At 40.0% G+C, this 24,560-nt stretch overlaps 1 protein-coding gene, 1 long non-coding RNA gene and 1 pseudogene across 4 annotated transcripts in view; all 3 read right to left on the bottom strand.

The window, feature by feature from the left end:
• FSIP1 (fibrous sheath interacting protein 1) overlaps positions 1-24,560 on the bottom strand; it is a 201,030-nt gene that overhangs the window by 60,949 nt on the left and 115,521 nt on the right. The gene's annotated exons all lie outside the window — the stretch shown is intronic.
• Positions 9,140-10,186, bottom strand: LOC123385982. Its single transcript, XR_006599324.1, has 2 exons — positions 9,344-10,186; positions 9,140-9,246 (listed from the first exon to the last, which is right to left on the bottom strand). It is a non-coding gene; the product is annotated as an uncharacterized LOC123385982 (long non-coding RNA).
• On the bottom strand, positions 20,381-20,513 carry LOC111561251 (annotated as a pseudogene).

The following is a 24,560-nucleotide window of genomic DNA, read 5'->3' as shown; positions in this document are numbered from 1 at the left end:
CACTTCTAATAAGTTCTTACTGTCACTATCTTGTGGACTTATTTTAATAGGCAAAAAAAAAAAACCCTTAAAAAACAAAAAACCCACAAAATTTGCTGAATTAAGTGACATTTTTGTAAGTGTTCTGAACTATTAGGAGATCATAATCAAAACTGACATTTTTCTGGGAAAGAGACAATCACTTATTTTTAACTACTTATATTCAGGGGACCATGTGCCCTCATGTACAGAGGAGAAGAAAGCGTGCAGGTCGCGGGCCCATTTGCATTGGTAACAAAGGTAACCTGAGCCCAGGCCTCCTGGGTCACATTCTCCACCAATTTGAAGACAGACAGCTCCTGAATAACGCTGAGAAAAAGCAAAGCAGCACCTTATTGTGGAAGGCATCATCATGACCCTTCCGCACCCTCCACCATGGGCTAAAGTGGGTCTCAGCGCAGATTCAGCCGTTTCCAGGGAAGGTGAAGAGTCACTGTGCCTCAGGACCCTCTCTAGTGCTCTGGGTCAGAGCTCATTCTTCACCCCAGAACACAACACAAAACACAATGCAAAACAGTACCCTCACTAGGCTTCCGTGTCAACTCGCATCTGTCACATTCTGATCCGTTAGGCAGCATGATGCTATGCTTGTCCCCAAATTCCTATAACTCTCTTTTCCAGAACAATGTCTCAGGCCAAGTTTATCACATTTATATCTCTGTAAACATTGGCTTTCTCTCCCACTCATTTTCAAAGAGAAGTCCCTTGAAGGCAGAGTGATTAGCACTAATGAAATTGTATACTTTCCAAAATCCTGGGGCGCCTGGGTGGCTCAGTCGGTTAAGCATCCGACTTCAGCTCAGGTCACGATCTCACGTTCCGTGAGTTCGAGCCCCATGTTGGGCTCTGGGCTGATGGCTCAGAGCCTGGAGCCTGCTTCCGATTCTGTGTCTCCCTCTCTCTCTGCCCCTCCCCCGTTCATGCTCTGTCTCTCTCTGTCTCAAAAATAAATAAACATTAAAAAAAATTTTTTTAAAATCCTATGAACTATTAGATTGTGTATACACACACATAGGCACACGCACACACACACACACACACACACACACACACACACACACACACATATTATTTTTTGTAAGTTTTGTACTTAAATGCCAACTTTGAAAGACTGTGAAAAAACTTTAAACAAAAATGCTGCTTTTTAATTTTTATCTATTTATTTACTTCATGCGGCCATCTCTAAGAGGAGTCCCCGGCACCGAATCTGTGCCCTAAGGTTTGGGCTTTGCGCTTGGCTGGCCCCTGCCGCAGACCTCACCCAGATGCAGGACCAAGTGGACCTGACAATCTCTGTGAAAAGCCCCCGGCACAGGTACTCAGAATAGGGGCCGTGCACTAGGAGTGCCTGAAAACACACGGCAGTGCTCACATCTGGATCTTGGTACTTCCCGCAGGGATGGCCGACTGTTAACATAGTAACAATGAGTCAGTCACCCGCTCCCTGTTCACCAGTGACTCCACGCTTCTTCTTCAAGCACTGTGGCTGTGACAGCGATTCCTTAGCTATCAGCTCTTCTCAGTGGAGAATCACATAACAGGCTCTAGAGCAGGGGGAGACGTGGCAATAATTGGCACGGATGCTAAATCTAAGAATGGGTTGTCCGCAATCTAGTCCAGTGAAGAGTCCAGGGTATCAACTAAGGGAAAGATGGAGAAGCAGTTGCCGTGACCACTGAGACGAAATCAGCAGGAAATTGGAGGAGCCTAACACAAAATGCATTTCTTTTTTTTTTAATGCTTATTTATATTTAAGAGAGAGAGAACAAGTGGGGGGTGGGACAGAGAGAGAGGGAGAGAGAGGATCGAAGCCGGCTGTGCCCTGACAGACAGCAGAGCCCAATGCCGGGCTCAAACTCACGAACTATGAGATCATGACCTGAGCCGAAGTCAGACACTCAACCAACTGAGCCACCCAGGCACCCCCAAAATACGTTTCTTGAGTGTCTCAGCCACAAGGAAAAAAGACCTAAGTGCAAAAACAAAACTATAATCATAGCTTCTCCTATGATGAAAAGTAATAAAAGAGAGTTTGAGTAATAAAATCACCAAGAAGTAAAAAATTTGGGTTTTCAAACCCAGAGTAAGTCCGGAAGTTCACAAAATGTTTATCACGTGAGAAATCTCACCTAAGTGAAGAAACAGGGAGCAGTAGTAACCTGAATCAGGATCAACAAAGATGATCAACCAAGAAGTCTTCTTTGTAGGGGCACCTGGATGGCTCAGACAGTTAAGCGACTGAGGTCAGGTCAAGATCTCTATGTTCATGGGTTCGAGCCCCAAATTGGGCTCTGTGCTGAGAGCTCTGAGCCTGGAGCCTGCTTCGGATTCTGTGTCTCCCTCTCTCTCTGCCCTTCCCCTGCTCGCTCTCTCTCTCTCTCAAAAAATAAACATCAAAAAAAATTTTTTAAATAAAGAAGTCTTCCATGTAGGTCAGTTTTATACAAAGGGTCTCACGACTTCAACTCAGAGAAGAGTTCAAATGAAAAAGCAGACAGAGGTTGCACAATTTACAAAAGTGGTTTTACACACACCACAGTTAATCCACATCATCATCATGTTAAGTTGATATGACAAAAGAGTATTAACAAAAATAACTCATTTTTATTAACCTTAAGCAAAAAAAAAAAAAAAAAAAAAGAATCTTACTCTATTCTTTCTGTTCTGGAAGAAAAACTTGCACACCTTTAATTCAGCAGTAAACGTCCTGTGTTTGGGGAGGCTTAAATAATGTTTATAAAAATAGCAAACAGGGGTGTCTGGGTGGCTCAGTTGGATAAGCGTCCGACTTAGGCTCAGGTCGTGATCTCACGGTTCGTGAGTTCGAGCCCTGCATCGGGCTCTGTGCTGACAGTTCGGACCCTGCTTCGGATTCTGTGTCTCCCTCTCACTCTGCCCCTCCCCTGCTGGTGCTCTGTCTCTCTCTCTCAAAAATAAAATAAACATTAAAATTTTTACTCCACCATTCCTCCTTCTTAAAGCTAAAATGATACAGTACCAAATTCTATCAATTCTTTCCTTTACACATAAAACAAACACTGGGAGCACCCACAGCTTGTCAGTCCTATGTTAATCCTAGGGGACATAGAAGTGAAGACAACCAAAGTCTGTGCCCTCTGATCAGAAAATTAATATTCATACAAAATCACAGCCAGCAGATACTGGCTGAAGTGCTTTCATGTGACAGTACAAGAAAGTGCCAAAAATAAAGAATTATGGGTAAAAAAAAAAAGTTATCACAGAAATAGATGACTACACAAATTCATAAGAAAGACTTTACCAACAAAAAAATTCTGAAAACCCTATCAGGGTTTTGGCCACTCATCCAAGAATAGCGTATCTATTTAGTAGAACCAGTGAGAGCACAAACACGCTGGGACATAGATTAACTTAATTTGATATTTAGCCAAAGAGTGTGGACTATGTATTTTGCAATAAAATAAAATAAAATATGTGGATGCATTTCTACTCTTTAAACATTTAGGCTGTGTTCTTTTACTTCCATTCTTCAAAACAGTGAGGCATCTATTAACATTGGTTATCGGAATACCATTTTAGGTAATGAAATATTAAGGATCAATGTAAATTAACCAATATTCTACTAGGAAATCTGATTCTACTTTCAGCCTCAGCAGACATGGCATCTATTCCTTTAATCAATATAATTTATACAAACAAACAAATCTCCCCAAATTATCTGTTGATTGCAAAATAGGTATATTGCATTAAAATAAGCTTTTAGGGGCACCTCAGTGGCTCAATCAGTTAAGCATCCACCTTTGGCTGAGGTTATGATCTCACAGTCTGTGAGTTCGAGCCCCATGTTAGTCTCTGTGCTGACAGCTCAGAGTTTGGAGCCTACTCCAGGTTCTGTGTTTCCCTCTTTCTCTGCCCCCCCCCCCCTTCATGCTCCGGCTCTGTCTCTCTCTCAAAAATAAATAAACATTGGAGCACCTGGGTGGCTCAGCCAGTTAAGCATCTGACTTCAGCTCAGGTCAGCTCAGGTCATGATCTCGCAGTCTATGAGTTCCAGCCCTGCGTCAGCTGTTCCAGTGAGCTGTCAGCACACAGCCCGGAGCCTGCTTCAGATTCTGGGTCTCCCTCTCCCTCTGCCCCTCCCCGACTTGCGCACGCATTCTCTCTCTCTTAAAAAATGAATAAACATTAAAAAAACAAACATGGCTTTCTTAAAAAATAAATAAACATTCAAAACATTTTTTTTAAATAATCGGCTTTTAAGTTAGTTATAGCAATACTTAGCTCACCCCAAATAATCTAATTCCAAAATCTTGTTTATATTCAACCACTTCTTATTCAAAAGTTATATTAAAAGTCAATGGATTCCTCAAAAAGCTAAACGTAGTTGTCATACGACCCCAGAAATTACTCTCTGTGTATATAACCAAAAGAACTGGTAAGTCCAGGGGCGCCTGGGTGGCTCAGTTGGTTGAGCGTCCGACTTCAGCTCAGGTCATGATCTCACTGTCTGTGAGTTCAAGCCCCGTGTCAGGCTCTGTGCTGACAGCTAAGAGCCTGGAGCCTGTTTCGAATTCTGTGTCTCCCTCTCTCTCTGACCCTCCCCCATTCATGCTCTGTCTCTGTCTCAAAAATAAATAAACATTAAAAAAAATTTTTTTTAAAAAAGAACTGGTAAGTCCAAACAAACACTTGAATACTGATGTTCATTACTCAGAAATAGCCTTACTCAGCATTACTCAGAATAGCCAGTTTATTTCCTCGTATGTAATGAACAAAAATCATTACGTGAATAAATGTGAATGCTTTGTCAGTATATACACCATTGTAACTTTCTGATTCTGAAGTTTTTACTGCACGATTACTTCCAAAATTGGAATCCCATAAGGTAGAAAATTCAGTGTCCCCGGGTCCTCTTACAATAGCAAAAATTTAATCATAATTCTGAACTGTGTTCTGAATACGCAGTATCTCTAAGACCAAAGATTATTTCAAAACATGAGATACACACAGGTTAATGTAGGACCCCCTGACCCCATCTCCCGTCGCCACCCCCATAGAACCTCTACCCATCTATGGGAAAGGGAAAATTCACCAACCCCCAACCGACCTCGAGGGCAAGACTGACCAGGCAGCCCCAGGATCAAGAGAGGAAAGAGAGAAGGAGGGGCCTACGTTTCTGCCTTGACAGCCCAGCGCCAAGTCAAAACCAGCACACTGTTGTCCTCAGCTTTGACCAGTCCAACTGCGGCCCCAGCCTCCTCAGAGAAAACTGGAGAGAGACTGAAGAGCCAGGCAAAGCGTCCTTAAGTTTTGCCGAGCTCGGGAGAGATAAAGAACATCTGCTCCCCGACCCAAGAAAGCATGCAGTAAATAGCAGAAATTTTTCGATTTTCTTCGCCCCATCCATCGTGCAAATAGAGTTCACTGTGACCCTTTTAATGACTCCTAAGAAATTAGTTGAACTCATTGAAAAAAATTAAACTCAAAAAAAAAAAAAAAAGAAAAAGAAAAAAGAAGTGGGGGGAGAGCGAGAGCGAGAGGAAAGGAACCATTGGGTAATTTATGATGTTATAATAGCTTTGATTGACTCTAAGCCGATTCCTTGATTGTAAGTCTTGTAATCAGATTTCTTCTAGCAAACAGTAACTTTGGGGATATTTTAGTAAAAGTAATACACGATCTCGTCTAAATGAAAGATGGCTGATAAAAGCCTTTAAAAGATACGCTACATCAGTAACAACCAACTGGCTTAAAACAAAAGAGTACTTAACTTAGAATAAAATTTGATTTATTTGACCTAAGAAAAGTCTTCTATAAATTTCTAACAGCTGCATCCTAAGGCTCAGTGAGTTCTCCTGTGAGAAGTGGATACTTTAATCCAAAAGCAATAATTAAGAAAATGAAGCATCTGGGGTGTCTGGGTGGCTCAGTCTGTCAAGCATCCGACTTTGGCGCAGGGCATGACCTCGCGGTCTGTGAGTTCAAACCCCTCTCCAGGCTCTGTGCTGACAGCTCAGAGCCTGGAGCCTGCTTCAGATTCTGTGTCTCCCTCTCTCTGTGCTCCTCCCCCGCTCTGCTCTGTCTCTCTGCCTCAGTAATAAATAAACATTAAAAAAAATTTTTTTTTTAAATGAAGCATCTGGAGACCTATTGGCCTCTCTAGTGAAAACCATACTAGATTGTTGGTATGTAGGTTAGGGACTTTCAAAACACTAAGGAGCTAAACATTCCCCTTGGGATTTTTTCCTCCCAGTTTTCTTTACAAACTCTCTTTCAATATATAGTACAGGGGTAAAGCCCTAGTGATGCTATATCCAAGTGATGAGATGGCCTTTTTTAGACAATAAGTGACTGGGAACTTAAGACTCTGCTACAAATTTTGATTCTTCTGAGGTGACTTTAGTTAATGTAAAAAATTTCCCACTTAAATCAATCACATATTCTTTTACACAATCTTATTACCCGGATATCTTTCACCCTAGGATCTCATTACATGATTACTCTGAGAAAAATGTGAATGATACGAAGATCAGACTCTAACTCCACAAGCACTGTGTTCATGCACCTTAAGCTTCGAAGTGGCCTTTTTTTGGGGGGGGGGGGGGGGGCGGGGAGGCCATATTGGCAAAATTCATTTTTCCCAAACTGCTAAAATGAGACAAGGTAGACTCAAAGCACTATAGGTTTGGTTACAGATGCCAGAACTAATTAACTTACTACCTCGGTCTTTCCCTCAAGTCACACGCCAGAGAAAATTTGACTCTGTGAGAGATACAGCTCCCTAACCACCAACATTAATTTTTAGGTCGTATCTAATAGAGTTCTGCCAGCTGGAACTCAATCATTTTTTCCACTGAGATGCCTGCTTTTAACAGTACTTCAGGATATAGAAATATTATTTAATCAGCCATTCAGGAGCCTGCTCTCCCACATTCCATTAACAGCTTCTAATACAGCATAAGCATTGTAAAGATTATGCTCTTGGACAGGCCAGGATGTCTTGGAAATTATTAGATCACCCCCTGAAAGCTACTGCAACCCAAATGAATGAGTCATAGGGCTACCTGGGAGAAAACTAGTATCCCATCTTCAGAAATAAGGTTAACTACAACACTAAAAGACTGTTTCTTTAATGTTCAACTGCTTACCTCTCTTTCTGGCTGGAGAGGGGATGGAAGAAAGGGTGTGAGGAGGGAGTGAAGATCATCATTCAAATGTACTCAAGCAAAAAATGAAGGCAAGTTGTATAGGTTTTAAATTTTAATAAAGTTATACGGGTTAGCAGGAGTTCAGATGTGTCAAATGCCTAGAATAAAGCAAATCAAGCCCAAAAACTACGAGCTATAAATACAAAATTTAGAAAAGTTGAAAACCCAGGATCTAAAAGGTTCTTTAGGAGATGGATTGTCATGAGCATCTACCCGAAAAGGAGGATATCTTAGCAGGTAAGATATTCTGCAATAACAGATGTTTCAGAAATTAAGGATATGTGGTCACGTGTCCTACAACTCTCTTCCCAATTAATTTGCACAATACTACTCGCAGCTGAATAATGAGTTGGAAGCAGTGAGGTGTTCTCCAGCTTTCTACACTGACCAGTACTGGAAAATTAAACCAATCTCCCGAGTGAGACGGGGATGATTAGCTTAACATCCAGCATAGGCTATATACGGTTAAGAAAAATCCATTAAGTGGTAGGAAAAATATAGTACAATTAATGCTTTGTATTAATTGACTTTCTTAAAAAGGTCCATTAATTGACAATAAAATGCAAGTACTATTAAACAGCACTTAGAAAAGCAAAACAATTCCTTGCTAGTTGCAAATGTAAACAAATCTGCTTAATGGCACAGAATAAGATACTATGACTCAAAATACGGCCAAAAGATTACTGTCTCACGTACCCTGTCCATTTTCTCACTGACAAAGAAAAACTTGTCCAGCAAAAAAAAAAAACAAATGACATATTTAAAATATAACCTTAGAAAACATCCTTGCTGAACTCAAGCAAGCTCTCGTGTTAAAAATATGTTTTGATAAAATTAATTCTGTCCCAGGCTTGAAAGATTCATGATGTGTAAATAAAGATTCCTTATAGGCCTACTCTGTGGTTTTCAAATCCCCTAAACACCATGTAATAGTGACTAAACTGAATCCAAGCCTTTCCCACTTGAAAATAAGTAGATCACAGCACGACACCCACTGACACTTGTACATATTTCTTCAACAAAACCCAAAGGTCCACTAACACGTTGAATTTCTAAATACACTACAAACAATTGATATCGCAACAGAAGAAACTGATTCCCCAGAGAATAGAATATAATATATAAATTTAATTTGTAATAGCTACAAACAATCTCTATATCTGTCAGTTTGTCTATTTGTGTTCCTACCTAGGACAAATATATCCAATTCAATACTCAGTGCAAATTAAATTCTGATATAGAGGAAAGGGAAGGTAATGAAAATTCACACTTAGGTCTCTATGGTAGCAGCAGTTATATTCAAATCAAAACAATAGGAACTGGACTTGGCACACTCATAATACATCCTTATAATATAAGGTTAGGAATGAAAATGGACTAAACCATTTTCATTGAAGGTAACTTGAGCAGAAGTAACAATGTGCAACGTATTGGAAAAATAAGGTATGAAACAAAAGGGGTTGCAGAATTAATTTCCAGGATAAAACATTGTCCAAGGGGAGATAAAAAGGAAATAGGCAAAAGTCTTAACGGGATAACTAGGCTTTAAGAATGTTTCTTCAGGCATTATCCGGTGATCCTATGTGCTATTTAAACTGTACTTCACTGGCAAGAAAAGAATTTTATGGAGATAGATATTGTGCAATGGAATGTAACAAAGTATTGTTCAAAGGTAACGTCTATTAATTTCTGTCGCTGATTTTGGATCCATTCCTAAGGGTAACTAAAAGCTTTGGGAATTGAAAACGTTAAAGGACTATTAAAAGAAATAAATGCAGAGGAGTGCAACCATGAAATAACACGCAAGAGTTGGGGGAGAGGGTCTTCACATTGAGACAGCCCTGGCAGTAAGCAGATTTTTTGTATTACTAAAATTGTATTATTCTTCAAAATCTAAAATCATTCAGCAGTAATGGTCTTACCTGATGTAATTTATTTCATTTAAAAGCAGGCTAATGAATTGACATGTCATTGGAAAAGGGCGACATTTTTTTGATGTCAACTTGCAAAAGTCTTGATGCTTAAAAAGAATTAGAATTAAGAAATCTGTTATAATTTTGGCTAAATGGGCACATCTTAAAGGATTTTTAAAAATATTTGGTATTCATAAGACCTACATAAAATGGGTCAATAATCCATTCATTCATCAAATTGACTTGTAGTCCATCAAAACTTCAGTCCTGAATGAACCCAAACATCAACCTGCAGCCAAGGCGCCAAATAGTAGTAGCCTATTCATACAGAAAATTCAAAGTAAGCAGAATTACTTTATTTTAGATTCGTGATCGTTCACCCCAACACGGCCCAGAAATCTGGCTCTGTCTCAACCAACTACTTCACACCTGCTCTTCTCTCCTTCCACCACTCCAACACACACGTGAACCTCACCTTGGCTGATGACCTCACTCGATTTTGCTGGGCAAACAAAAGCATTTAGGTAAGAGCTCTTTTTTCTTTTTTCTTTTTTTTTTTTTTATTTGAGTATAGTTGGCACACGTGTTACCTTAGTCTGGGGTGTGCAACACAGTGATTCCACGGGTTTGTTCGTTATGCTCTGCTCACCACAAGCGTGGCTACCATCTATCACCATGCTCTGCTATTTTAGAGTACCATTGACTGTGTTGCCTATGCTGTGCCTTTGACTCTCGAGACTTATTCGTTCTAAAACTGGAAGCCTGTATCTCCCACTCCCCTTCACCCATTGTGCCCGTCCTCCCCTCCCGCCCCTCTGGCAACCATCAGTTTGTTTTCTGTATCTACAGACCTAATTCTGCTTTTTGTTTGTGTATTCATTTGGTGTCTTGTGTTCTTGTTTTTTTAGATTCCAGAGAAGAGCTTTGGAAAGTCCCACTCTCACAAACCATAAGAGACTCTTAAATACAAAGAACAAACTGAGGGTTGCTGGAGGGGAGGTGGGTGGAGGGATGGGTTAAATGGGTGATGGGCATTAAGGAGGGCACTTTTTGGGATGAGCACTGGGTGTCATATGTAAGAGATGAATCACTGGGTCCTACTCCTGAAACCAAGACTACGCTGTATGTTTAACTAACTTGAATTTAAATTTTAGAAATTAAAATTAAATTAAAATTAAAAAAAAAGAACGTCCCACCATCAGATTACTAACCCTTCCATCAATTCCCATTTTCCCTTTCTCTCTGCTATTGCCAGGGAGAGGTGCTCCTCCTCCAGTCAAAGCTAAGCCCCTCACCTCCGCATGTACTCTTGACCCTCCAGAAGGCATCACTGACTTGTCCAAGGGGAGAAAGCACAGAGACATCCAGAAATAACTTCCCTCCAGTCTACCTTAAAAAATACTACTAGGGGCGCCTGGGTGGCGCAGTCGGTTGAGCGTCCGACTTCAGCCAGGTCACGATCTCTGTCCGTGAGTTCATTCGAGCCCCGCGTCGGGCTCTGGGCTGACGGCTCAGAGCCTGGAGCCTGTTTCCGATTCTGTGTGTCCCTCTCTCTCTGCCCCTCCCCCGTTCATGCTCTGTCTCTCTCTGTCCCAAAAATAAATAAGCGTTGAAAAAAAAAATACTACTATTTCCTTTCCCTAAAATATAAGTTCCATCAGAGCAGAGATATGGCCTTGTTCACACTGGCTCTCCAACACACAGAGTGCTGTCGTGCAGTAAGTGTGCCAAAAAATTCCTTGAATATTTGTTGAAAATTACATCCTCTTTTCCCGCCACTCCTATCGCCAGCCCTAGCCAAGTAGCATGATCCCCACTACATCCAGGGAAAATTAATCACTGTATAACATTTGTATCCCTCCCACAACACAGGAGGAACTTTAAAAATATATACTCTCCCTTATTTTGACTGTCATTCCAAAACTACAAAACAAGATATTAAGAGGAGAGGCTGTGCCTTATTATTTACCACTTGTTGAATTCCAAATCCATGCCTGAATGAGTTCGTAAGTTTCTTTAACTATATTGGGGGTAAAGTCCAAAACTCCTTTATGAGTTAAGTTCCAACTCATCTCCTGTTTTTTCACAAGAAATGTGTACGCTAAAATATCTGTTTAATGAATAACAACAAAAAAAGACTCTTCTTTATTTGCAACAAAAGTCATTTAGACATAAAGTTGACAAGTAAAGGCCCACTTAATTTACCGGAAAGATCATCTGAGTCTGCAATGAAAACACTGAAAACTGAAAATGTTTTTCCCCCAATGCCATAGACTAAGACCATGGTGAAGTCAATTAACTAGTCTTTATCTCACCAAGACCTAGAAGACCTTTCATTGTCCACCAATCCACACCCTTAGATTTCAAGTTTTTTGCTATTGTGAAGGTGGACGATAACTTTAGTCTGTTAACAAAAGCAGAATAAAGTTTTAATTAATTAATTATACTAAAAATGTAAGGGGGGAGCGATTAATAAGAACAAACAAGATTTTTCCCCCCTGGGTCATACCACATAGGGCTAAACAAAAGCCACTCTTAAAAAAAAAAAAAAAAAAAAAAAAAAAACCCTCACAATACAATAGCTACTTTTCCATGTGGATTCCTACAAGATCATGATTATGCAAGAAAAACACTGAATTCCCTTTTTTTCTTAAATTCTTGTGTTTCCCAAGAGAGGTTCCACTCTGTGAAATGTGAAATGTGAAAACGGATGCTCTTAGATGAATCTCACATATTTATTAACCAGTAGATTTAAAAATTACAGCAAGTATCAGCAATTTGGAGCTTCTGGTTAATCATGAAAAGAATAAACAGTGAAGGAAGAAACTCTACCTTAATCAACTTTGATAATCAACTCTATCGATCTATCATAGGCTGTACTGAAAATAAAATAAAATAAAATAAAATAAAATAAAATAAAATAAAATAAAATAAAATAAAATAAAATAAAATAAAATAAAGCAATGTCTGTGTGACTAAAAACTCAGCCAGTCTCGTTTCTGGTACCATTGACATATATTACAGAATAACATGGCCAAGACTCAGACTAACATTATCTGCAAACCGGTAAGCCCGCAATTTGCAAGAAGTAGTTTTAATATTGATAAAAAAAGATACGAAAGCTTCCAAATAAAGTTGCTCTTATTATGATTTCAATATTGTTATTTGCATGAAGAATCACAACTATTTTTCAGTTCACGAGTCCTGCCATTCATATACAGGAACCACTGAAATGTCAAAGACACAACGCTTAAGTTAAATTACCCATTGTGTTAATTTATTCAAAGTGAAAATAAATATCCACCTGGGAAGCTTTGTAAAGTAAATGGTTTCAAAATAAAACGCAAAGACAAAACGGCCAGTTGAACGGACTACCTACCAAAGTGAACGAAACACAAATTTTCAAATTTTTCAAATCAAATGTATAGTCCTTCTCATTTTCAGTTGAAGGAGCAATACTGAACTTCAGTCAATCATGTCTGATTTTCAGGATGCCTTTAGAATTGAAGTCTAAGACCACAACTAACAAAAAGCAAGTACTTGGCTGCTTCGCAGCAGGATGCACGGATTCCTTTTTCTAAGAAGAATTCCAGACATTCCATGTGTTTCCTATAAAAATAGAAGATGTCCATTTTCAAGTAGCCCAGCCTGAACTCATACCAGCATAAAATGGCCAAGAAATGCACTTATTACGAGAACGTTTACATGTGCTGTTTGTTGTAAGCAAACCACCTATTTCCACTCTCCCCTCGAGCTCTTACTTATAAAACACCGGGCACTGTAAACAGAGCTTTTGGTCCGAGGAAAAACATTAGATTAGCAAAGCTTCTCGGGTGTGGATGAAGGGCTTGATTCTCCCTCTCTCACAAATCAAGTCCTTAAACATTTTTTTTTGAATAATAATATTTGAAGATCTCATTTCTCATCATTCAATGGCTCGAGTAAGGAAAATAATTTTTTAAATAAATCAAAGTACCATGGTTTTTTAACCTGACACAGTGACATGCACTAAAATATACATGAAAATAATAAAATAAAACAAAACATACTAGGTTTAAGAAACGGTAAGGATTTTTTTTTTTTTTTTAATTGGAGACATCAGAGCAAAGTCTTCATTCTTAGTCTTTGTGGTAGCAAATGTGGAGCTTAATGTAGGGGGATTTACACTGACCTACGTCTAAACTTAGAGAGCCCAAACAGTGAGGTAGGAAGCACAGGCTGAACAAGAGAGACTTATGTGAGCCTTCTAAGTCCTTCACTCAAAAAGGTTCATTGACTCCCTCCCTGCCAGGACTGAGCTTGGCGGAGCCAAAACAGAACTAGTACGGAGCCCATGTGGAGCTAAACCTGATAGGAGAGAAGACTGTCACACGCACACAGCAAGTAATTACCTCCTGTGATCAATCCTAAGGGGGAGTATTAGAGGAAAGTAAGAGGGTGACCCAGTCTAGTCCAGGGATTAGCAAAAGCCTTCCCAAAGGAAGAAAAATATACACCAAGTGGCAGTTAACCAGAAGGAAAGAGAAAGAGCACTACCAGATTAGGAATCAGTATGGGCAAAGGCCCAAAGCAAAAGGGCCAAAGCCTATTGGGAGACCTAGTGAGGCAGAAAGAGGGGGAAGATTTGGGTTTGGAAATGTAAATAGTGAGAGATGAGGTTGGCGGGCTCCCGGCAACCATCAATGTCAAGTATTTTGACCTTTATGAAAGTAATTGGAAGTAGGAAATAATAGGCTTGAATTTCCATAAAGAATGGGCCGAAGGTAGGCCTAACATATAACATAGACAGGTGGGAAATAGTTACCAGCTGACGGCAGTAAACCTAGAAAAATAACCGAGACTAAAACCCAAAGGCTAGTAGAAGTGGAAAAGGGAGAAGCGGCAGTTTTTAATGAGCTCAGATCTGGTACTTCCATTCACCTTCTATATTGAGCTGTACCATTAAAATTCAAAAAAAGCTCTGCATAATAAGCATTCCATGAATATTTGTTGATTTAATCTTTTTCACTCCGTGCTTCTTCCTCTCCTTTTTTTTTTTCAAATTTTTTAATGTTTATTTTTGAGAGAGAGAAAGAGAGAGACAGAGCATGAGCAGGGGAGGGGCAAGAGAGAGGGAGACCAGAATCTGGAGCAGGTTCCAGGCTCCAAGCTGTCAGCACAGAGCCCAGCATGGGGCTCGACCCACAAACAGTGAGATCATGAGCTGAGCCGAAGCCAGATGCTCAACTGACTGAGCCACCCAGGTGCCCCCTTCCTCTCCTTTTTTTTAATAATAGCCCTTCCCATGTCTGTCTGGAATGGCCTCACACCGCAGATGCAAGTTCTTCAGAAAAGTCTGTCAATTCATTTCCTAATATATTAACACTACAGGTATGGGGGAAATATGAAAGAAAAATATGGGGGAGAAAAGTTCTCCCTGTCTTCAAGTTCGAATCTTCATTTCTCTACTGACATTTTACAGGTTGACTTGGTTTTGACATTTAAGAAAATTAGCATGTACGGTGTTTCCTCCTATGAACACCAGTGTATTATGTGCTTCCATCTACCCTGTTCGGTCAACAAATCAACTTCATTCCTTTTATTGACTGACTGACCAGAACACTGAAGGTCAGAATGAATGAGAGACTTGCCTGTCACAGAGCCAGACAGAACACAGACCGGAAGGCCAAGCCAGCTGGAATCTAAAACCTGTGCCTCTTCTTGTTGGCCATACCAGTTCTTGAGTAGCTATCATACCTGCAGCTCACTTTTTCTTCACATACACTGACACCCATTTAAGAATAATACAGCCATGGGGCGCCTGGGTGGCTCAGTCGGTTGGGCGTCCGACTTCGGCTCAAGTCATGATCTCATGGTTGGTGGGTTCAAGCCCCACGTCGGGCTCTGTGCTATCAGCTCAGAGCCTGGAGCCTGCTTCAGATTCTGTGTCTCCCTCTCTCTCTGACCCTCCCCCGTTCACGCGCTGTCTCTGTCTCAAAACTAAATAAACATTAAAAAAAATTATTTATGAAAGAATAATACAGCCATCACAGCGTGATGTCAGTTTACCAAAGGCTAAGAGAATAGGACATATAAGTTAGTCTTCCTAGCTCTGCTCTGAATTAACCACAAGATCTTAAGCAAATTGTTTGGCCTCCATTTTTCACTGATCAGATAAAGACAACGTTCTGACTATAAAATCTATGTACTGTTGTTAATAATAGTTATAAGAGTCCCATGTGGTGGAGCTCAGTCCCTCACATCAAGAAAGACTTTCTGTCCAGCTGTGGTGAGTGTGGTCAGCAGACAGTCTCCAGCAGGCGGCTCTTCCATGGGCCTCAGCAGCCGAGGGCCTCTTGCTGGAGATCACAGGTTCTCCAGGTTGGCCTGCCTTTGGTGACCGGGCAAGACCGGTCACTTGAGCCAACATCAGCCAACATCAGCCTCCCTCTACCTAAACCTTCCCTGCCCCCCCTTCCCTTTTATAGGTGGCAATTCCTAGTAACCATCTTGCACCCCAAATTCCATCTCCACACCCGATTCTAGAGAATCCAAGTTGCCTCACTCCATTGACTTTGGGAACATTAACTGGGTCAACATAAAACTTAACTGCATATTTGAAATGCCAAGAACTCAGGTTACTGTGGAGTAACTGGATTTGAAGTTGTTCTCTTAATTAACAGAGGTATATTTTTATTTCACGTTTTAAGCAAATCAAGTCCTGGCGGATGCTTTTGAAAAATCTCAAGTGAACGTAAATGTCATGCTTGAACATTCGATTCTTTATTCCAGATAGCTTTGTGAGGAAGTTATGAAGCTAAAAATAAAAGGATAAAATTAAAGCAGCATTTCTAGTAAAATGACAGTGTCATGCGATGGCACTGCCGTGTCACCACACTGTATGGCAGAGAGCGACTGTGTTAAAAATAGATGATATTCCTGCTGTAACCAAAACAGAAGGGAACTTATGGCCTCTCTGCAAACCCAACTCTTATACTTAGGAGTTTACGGGGAACATTTCCCTTCATATCACATATCATATCAAAACAAAAAGCTATACGTCAAAAAAAAAAAAAGCAATAAAGCACGTATTCTCATGATAATAGATTATTTCAGGTTGTTATTCAAAGGACTTATCGTTCTCTACTTACAGAGCACAAACTTTCAACTGTCTCTTGCGAGATCAATTCCAAAATAGAAAACGGGAATTCATACCGTCAATAGGGTTACTGTTATATGTGCACGTGCAATTAAAAGAATACGAAAACAAATACAATAACCAGAAAATGTGATATTCTTCAGTCTGGTTTTCAATGCACGACACAAAGCTGGTTCTATAGCTGTTTGACATCAGTGAATAAACAATCGGCATTTTTGCCAGCAAAGCACAATACATAAAATCGATAAGAGAAAGAAGATGCACTTATGCATGACTGCCAAGGTGTTACGCGGTTCGAGCCATTTAATTTCAGTGCTCCTGTCAGAGGACAATCATGCTCATTCTAAGAAAGTCTTTCCCTCCAACCTTCCTGGAAACTGGAAATTAATATATTTCCCTGCTTGCTGATAGCCAATGCTACAATTTTACCTTTATCTAAATCTGGAGGTAATGTTTAAATGCTGGAATTTTAAACTATCCAGGTAAAGGAAATTCTTAAAACATTACATAGATAGCAGTGATATGAAAGGAAATCAAATCTGTAAATATATGACCACTTAATCAGATATGCAGAGAGGCCAAAAGTCCCCATATTCACTGCCCGGCATTTCTTCATTCAAACACTGTTTACTGAGCACTTATGTGCCAGTCGATGTTTGAGCGAGTAAATCTGTTCCAGTAGTGACTACTCTGTTCGGTAAACAGAAACAGAAACGCAGGAAACAAATTTGGCCCAAAAGCCCCACACATGAACACGGAAAGAAATGTACTCCCATATATGAGGAATAAATTAAGGAACCATATAGCAGATATAAACTAAAGAGTGGTGATGGTTCCTCTCCTAAGGGTGTACAAAAGAAGACTGAAGAAAGGTCAATTGGTCAATTGGTTCAGCTGGAATGCTGAACCCAACTTCTTTTATGGGCAGAAAGAGCTGTCAGCGTTTGGTCAGCTGCTATCCTAGTAAGGCTGTTCAAATGGAAAGCCTAACAGGGCTGCCATTTTACCCTGCATGTTATTCAATGCTACCAATAAATTAAATACTCTGCAAATACTGAATGCTGAGCAATGCCAGAGAAATTCTCGGGAGTCACAAGCTTCCAAACGTATTGTAAGCACTCTGCCACATCCTTACAAACAGAATCTGAGAAGTAGGATACTGTTTTTCATTTTCAAGCTCAGGCATACTCTCGACTGAATTCCAAACAAAGCCACATACCCGCTACTTGAGCAAGAGGGAGGCTGCAAAAGCACCACTTGGACAAACTGGCAGAAAAATGTCACCTCCCGCAGAGAAATGGAGGTGTTGAAACAAATCAGGTTGATTCTTGTTTTCATTAATGTTTAATCATTTACAGGGCAGACTTCATCTGCAATGAAAATCTGTTCATCAAGTTGAAAGATGAATGATAATTGCTTTGTGAGCATTTTAATATTAACTGGATCAAAATAGGGAACTAGCACAAGGGCAAAAACTAAAATTTAACAATTCTTCCTCAAACTTGTGTCATTTGGGGGGTGTGCTGAAGAAGGAAAGAATTTTAAACAGAAAATTTTATTCTCTCACCCTTTGGTTAATTGTGTTTAATTAAATACTTGGTAAGTAGGAGAGTAAACTAACTTTTTAAGTTGAACCTCTTTTTCAAAAACTCAACTGTCTGTGTGGGATTAGGGAATCCGGGATTCATTCTCTAAAGACTATGTTAATGTTTAAGTTGGTTGTGTTTTAAAGAACCTGAAGGCTCCTGCAGACTGTTTTCATTCTATGCCACTACCCCACTCCTGGGCACAGCTACCAAATTTTAGTGCCACCCCCATAAAAGCCAAGGGAGTAAGTTTATTTTTCCCAAGGTTCAACAGAGATCTCTTGTGCTTAGTGTGAGGGCAGTGGATTCCTGCATTAATGCATATTTTTACTAAGTTCTCACTTTATTTCAGCATACTACAGATATTTTCCAAGGTTTTTATAAATGCTCTAGTTTTCTGACTTAAAAATCCAAAATATAGTCATGAATGCCACATATCTGAATACTCCGCACCCAAAGTGAATAATGCGAAAATTTCTAGAAACTACCAATCGGAGCACTGAATCATCTTAGATTCAACTTTTAGTAGAAAATGGCCAAAATGGGGCACCGGGGGGGTTCAGTGGGTGGACTGTCCGACTCTTGACTTCGCCTCAGGTCATGATCTCACGGTTTGCCAGATGGAGCCACAGGTTGGACTCTGCACAGACAGCACTGAGGCTGCTTGGGATCCTCTCTCTCTCTCTCTCTCTCCCACTCCCTCCCTCGCTTTCTCTCTCAAAATGGCTAAAGAGCATCCAAAGTTTCCAGAGCATCTCTGGCATGGGCAGGGAGCTGGCTTCCCCAAAAGGCACAGAGAATCCAACGATTCAACCACCCAGGTCCCACTGAGTTCTGGGTTCCACATACTTCCAAGTCCAAAATCCAAAAAATTAGGGACATGTAAACACTGTCCAGGCAATCGCATCCTCATAGGAAGTGGCTGCGAATGTAGGTTTTGGTCACAGAGACCAGGGGGTGCCTCCTGGTTTTGCCAGTTACTAATGGTGTGACACTGGGCTAGTTATTGAATCTCTCTAAGCCCCCGACTTCCTGGTGTGAAGGTGAAGATCAAAGATCTGCTTTGGAAAGGTTGCCTGGGTGGCTCAGTCGGTTGAGCATCCAAGTCCAGCTCAGGTCATGATCTCACAGCTCATTAGTTTGAACCCCCATCTGGCTCTCCTAGCATCTCGTATGGGGCTCCCTGCTGTCAGCTAGAAGTCTGCTTGGGATCCTCTGCCCCGCCCCTCATTCTCTCTGCCCCTCCCCCACTTGTGTTCTCTCCTTCAGTAAACAAATATTTTTAAAAATCTGCTTTAGGAAATTGGACTGGAACCTAGGGAGATTCTGAGGGTCCGGCATTCAGTACGGTAGCTGCTGTGGGGGTGCTCGGTACTGGGGTGATCACTGTTAATACTGTTCTCAGCACTGAGATCAGTCCAAACACTTGTATCTGCTTAGAAAGGGCCTGGCTGGGGGCGCCTGGGTGGCGCATTCGGTTAAGCGGCCGACTTCAGCTCACGTCATGATCTCGCGGTCTGTGAGTTCGAGCCCCGCGTCGGGCTCTGGGCTGATGGCTCAGAGCCTGGAGCCTGTTTCCGATTCTGTGTCTCCCTCTCTCTCTGCCCCGCCCCCGTTCATGCTCTGTCTCTCTCTGTCCCAAAAATAAATAAACGTTGAAAAAAAAAATTAAAAAAAAAAAAAAAAGAAAGGGCCTGGCTGTGAATGACATGACTGCCCGTCTCTCCCCTCCCCCCCATTAATCGACAGAAGAGAAAAAGCACTGGTTGAAAAGGAAGGTAAGGGTATTTTGGCACTAGGCCTCTTTTCAGAACTTAGGAAATAAAACGACTGGTGCCTCTAAGCACACTCAAGGGAAAATCCAGGTCAGTAGCTTGAAACTTCATCCAGCTGCATGGAGATACAAAAATTAATTCTACATGATGCTGATATGATCATCATAGTAATAACAATCGACAACATTATAACACAACAACCTGGGAGAAAAATATCAGGCAAATTTTTTGGATTACTGATGCTCAGAGTGGTTATTCAAATTTCTAAAGACCACACAGCTGGTAAAAAGAAGAGCCAAGATTCAAATCCAACTCTGTTTCATTCCAAATGTCCGTAACCACTAAAATACATTCCGAGTGTCCTCCCCAAAAGCTACAAACCTCATGCCCCAGCCCTACATGATAGGATGAGATGGATAGGATGGGTGGGATAGAAATTCATGGCGTGTTCATTACAGAAGTGTGTGGTCTAAGTAACCAAAAGAAAGGGTCAGGCTCTCTATACACTGCAGAGCATTCCACACAAAGTGTCAACCTAGAACGAGGGCCATTTAATCATCTTGCAATGTGGGGACTAAACAATTGAGAGCACAGGATAATCACAGAACTTTTCACTCTTAGGATGTGCAGACCCTAAAGCACATGTGAGCCATGATATTAAATCTCACAACCACAAACAGCCAAAAGGTATCTAAAGAGGAGGAACTTAACCAATAGCAGTGAAAAATGCAGCACTTGAAGAAGACTTTTTACCAACCCAGGAATAAATGCCATACAGTCTGATATAGACAAATAAGAATTTATTTTTTTTAAATCATACAATTGGATTAATCATAATTCTTCACTTGATCCTAGCCAAAAGGCCGAGAAGTGATGGATTAATCATAATTCTTAGTTTATAACACCTAGGCTTATCTTTCCTTAATGGTCTATGCATGATCAGCTTTCGTATTTAATCATTTGTGTTTTTATGCATATATTTGTTTGCTTTAGATACTATACTGTATGGCCATAAACTCACCACCTGACATGGGAACTGGAACATTAGCAACAACTGATGTCTCCCAAGTGCTTCTCCCTACCCACCTGTGTTAACTGTTATCCTGAATCATACTTGCCATTGACTGCTTTTTGTTTTGTTTTGTTTTGTTTTAAGTAGATTTACATATTTGGGGGGGGAGGGGCAGAGAGAGCAGGGAAAGAGAGAACCCCAAGCAGGCTCCAGGCTGTCAGTGCAGAGCCCAACGCAGGGCTCAATCTCATGAAACCATGAGATCATGACCTGAGCCAAAACCAAGAGTTGGACGCTTAACCAACTGAGCCACGCAGACACCTCTATTTTTTTAATACATAGTTCACCCTGTACATGTATATCTGAAAATAATATTTTTATAGTTTTAGTATTTTTAATTTAACATATTAGAAGTTTAAATGAGGGAAAAAAGATATATCAGTAGATTCAGAAAAGCATTTTGATAAAATTTGATGGAAATTCTTGATAAAAACAGTAAGAATAGAGAAGGAACTCTCCTTAACCTGGTGTATTTTTTTTTTAAATCTATAACAAACATCACACTTAATTGGAAAACATTAGAAGTATGGCCTTTGAAATCAAGAACAAGAAAACAATGGGGACACCTGGGTGGCTCAGTCAGTTAAGCATCCGCCTTTGGCTCAGGTCATGATTTCATGGCTCATGAGTTTGAGCCCCATGTCTGGCTCTGCACTGACTGCTCAGAGCCTGGAGCCTGCTTCAGATTCTGTCTCCATCTCTCTCTCTGCCCCTCCCCCACTCCTGCTCTGTCTCTCTCTCTCTCTCACTCTCAGATATAAACAAACATTTGAAAAAAAAAAGAAGAACAAGAACAAGAAAAGAACGCCCATTATCATCAGTTCTATTCAACATTGTCATGAAGTTCTTAACAGTACCAGGAAAAAAAGGCAAAAATAATGGAAAAGAAGAAAATAAAAACGTCAATGATGAATATACACATAGAAAGCCCAAAAGAATTCACAAACAAGTTATTATTTTTTAAAAAAGAGGGGCACCTGGGAGCTCAGTCGGTTAAGCGTCGGACTTCGGCTCAGGTCATGATCTCATGGTCTGTGAGTTTGAGCCCCACATCAGGCTCTGTGCAGAGCTCAGAGCATGGAACTTGCTTCGGATTCTGTCTCCCTCTCCCTCTGCCCCTCCCCAGCTCACACTCTGTCTCTCTCAAAAATAAATAAACATTTTAAAATAAAATTTAAAATAAATTTTAAATTTAAAATAAATTTTAAATTTTAAATAACATTTAAAATAAAAATGTTTTAAAAAGAGAGTTTAGCAAGATAGCTGGATATAAGATCCATATACAAAAACCAATCACATTTCTATACACCGGGAATAAGCAGCTAGAATACATGATTTACAAGACATGATGTATAATCGCATTAAAAATATCAAGCAACTAGGAATAAATATTTTTTTAAATAGATGGAAGATTCGGGGCACCCGGGTGGCTCAGTCGGTTAAGCATCTGAGTTTGGCTCAGGTCATGATCTCACAGTTCGTGGGTTCAAGTCCCCCATCAGGCTGTATGCTGACAGCACAGAGCCTGGAAGCCTGCTTCAGATTCTGAGTCTCCCTCTCTCTGCCCCTTCCCCACTCAGGCCCTGTCTCTCTGTCTCTCAAAAATGAATAAACATTAAAAAAAAAAAAGATGCAAGGTTCAAACATGTGAATATTTACACTTTATTAAAAGACACTAAAGAATACCTAAATAAATTGAGAGATGTATCAGGTTCCTAAGGAACACCTAATATCATAAAGATGACATTCTTTCCAAATTCATCTAAAAATTCAATACAATGCTAATCAAAATCCTAAGAGAATTGTTTATGGAACTTAAGAAGCTGATTTGTAAGTTCACACAGAGAAGCAAAGAAAAGGCAAGTCTTCCTGAAAAAGAAGAGCCAGGAGGGGAGCTGTGCACTATCAGATATTAGGACCACTTACAAAGCTGACTGACTATGACTCAGGGAAGGGATAGACGTACTGACGCATGGAACAGAAGAAAGCTCAGAAAAAATCCCAAGCACATATATGACCTTAATATATGACAGAGGTGGTGAATTATATGATAAAAATGAAAACTGAACCTTTATTTCACATCATACAAAACCTAATTCCAGATGGATCAGAACTTAAGATACTGGAAGCAACACTATAAAAATTTTAGTGAGGAGTGTATTTTCTAATTCCTTCTGATCTTGACAGGGAAGGTTTTCTGTAAAAGAGTTCATTATAAAATATTCATGAATTTGACTCTGTTAAAAAGCAAGGACATCCAATCGTTAAAAGTCACCCTAGAAAAAGTGGAAGAAGTTGCAAACCAGGAGAGGATATCTCCTATCCATAAAGTTTCCAGAGGATTAGTATCAAGAACATATATTTTTTAAAAAATTCCTATACTAATAAGAAAAGCTGAATCAATGCGATTTTTAAAACTAGGCCAAAAACATGAACAGGCCTTTTTTAAAAGAAGGAATACATATGGCAATAAGTATTGAATAAACATTTAACCTCGTTAGTGATCAGCAAAATACAAATGAAGACCCTTCTAAACCCACATAATTAGCAACATTCAGAAGTCCGATAGCATCAAGTGTTTAAAGAGAATATGGACGACAAGACTTCCAAAGTGTTTCTGGTAGGAATGTAAACTTAGGTACAACTGCTTTGGAAGACAGGATTGCATTATCTTATAAAACTGAACATTCAGACACTCTATGACCCATCAATTCTACTCCAAAGTAGAAACCAGAGGAACTCTTACACATGTAAAACACACAACACATACAAGAATGTCCACGGCAACAGCATTCACAATAACAAAAGGCTGGAAATAACCCACATGTCTATATACAAGAAAATATGTAAATAAATTTAGGTATATTCCCACTATGGAATAGTATGTTGCCCGCAAAAAGAGTGCACCACTGATGCATGCAAAAATATAGATAGACCTTGGCAACGTGATACTGACTGAAGAATTAAGCGCCAAAAGATTACCAACGCTATGACACCCTTCTATCAAATATAAAATTCAAGGATGTATTGAACCAGGCATCCACATTTTTCCACGTCCACAAACTGAAACCTCTACCTCTCTAAAAACTCATCCTAGACATACAAGTCTTCAGAATTCCCACAGCATAATATGCAAACCACTCCATTTATTTCATTTGGTAAACTAAAAAATCGTACGCTTCATCAAAATCAAATGAAATACAAATGGATAAAACTGAAAGTATACAGTGGCAGACATTACACCATCTCTCATTACTTATTAGGCATAGTTGGCTTGCTCATTTGAGTATGGAGATCATACTAATAACTCGAGTAAACCAGAAAAATATGGTATTTTATTGTGAAAAGGCATGTTTTGGAAAACAGCTCAGTCACATAATTTATCTCGCCATACTTGGCAAGGCTACTTGTATATACAGTGCCTATCTGTAGCCAGTTTTGAGTGAAGAGGGAAGGCCATACATTTGCCTAAAGATCACTTTTAAGTCCGGTAAGGAAATCTTTTTAGCTCCTAAATTAGAAGCCAGAGAAGCTTGGCAGCTTTCACGTGTGGGAAACCTATCGAGCAGTGAATAGAATAATTATTCCCAAGGACTGAGCGTTCTGGACATAAAAATGCAGCTCAGTGCTCCATGAAAACCACATTCGCCCTCCCACTAACTTTCAGGCAAACTAAAAATGTGGGCTTTTTTTCTTTTCTTTTCTTTTCTTTTCTTTTTTTACGCACCTTAATGTCATTAGTCTGTTCTGATGACAAATAATTGCTTTTCATTGCCAGATATGTAATATATTAGCTATATGAATACGACAGATTAACCTGCTGTCCTGAAAACTGCTATTTGTGTCCTGA

Source organism: Felis catus, chromosome B3 (assembly GCF_018350175.1).
Source record: "Felis catus isolate Fca126 chromosome B3, F.catus_Fca126_mat1.0, whole genome shotgun sequence".
Taxonomy (NCBI): Eukaryota; Metazoa; Chordata; class Mammalia; order Carnivora; family Felidae; genus Felis; species Felis catus.
This window is presented reverse-complemented; position numbering and strand designations above follow the sequence as displayed.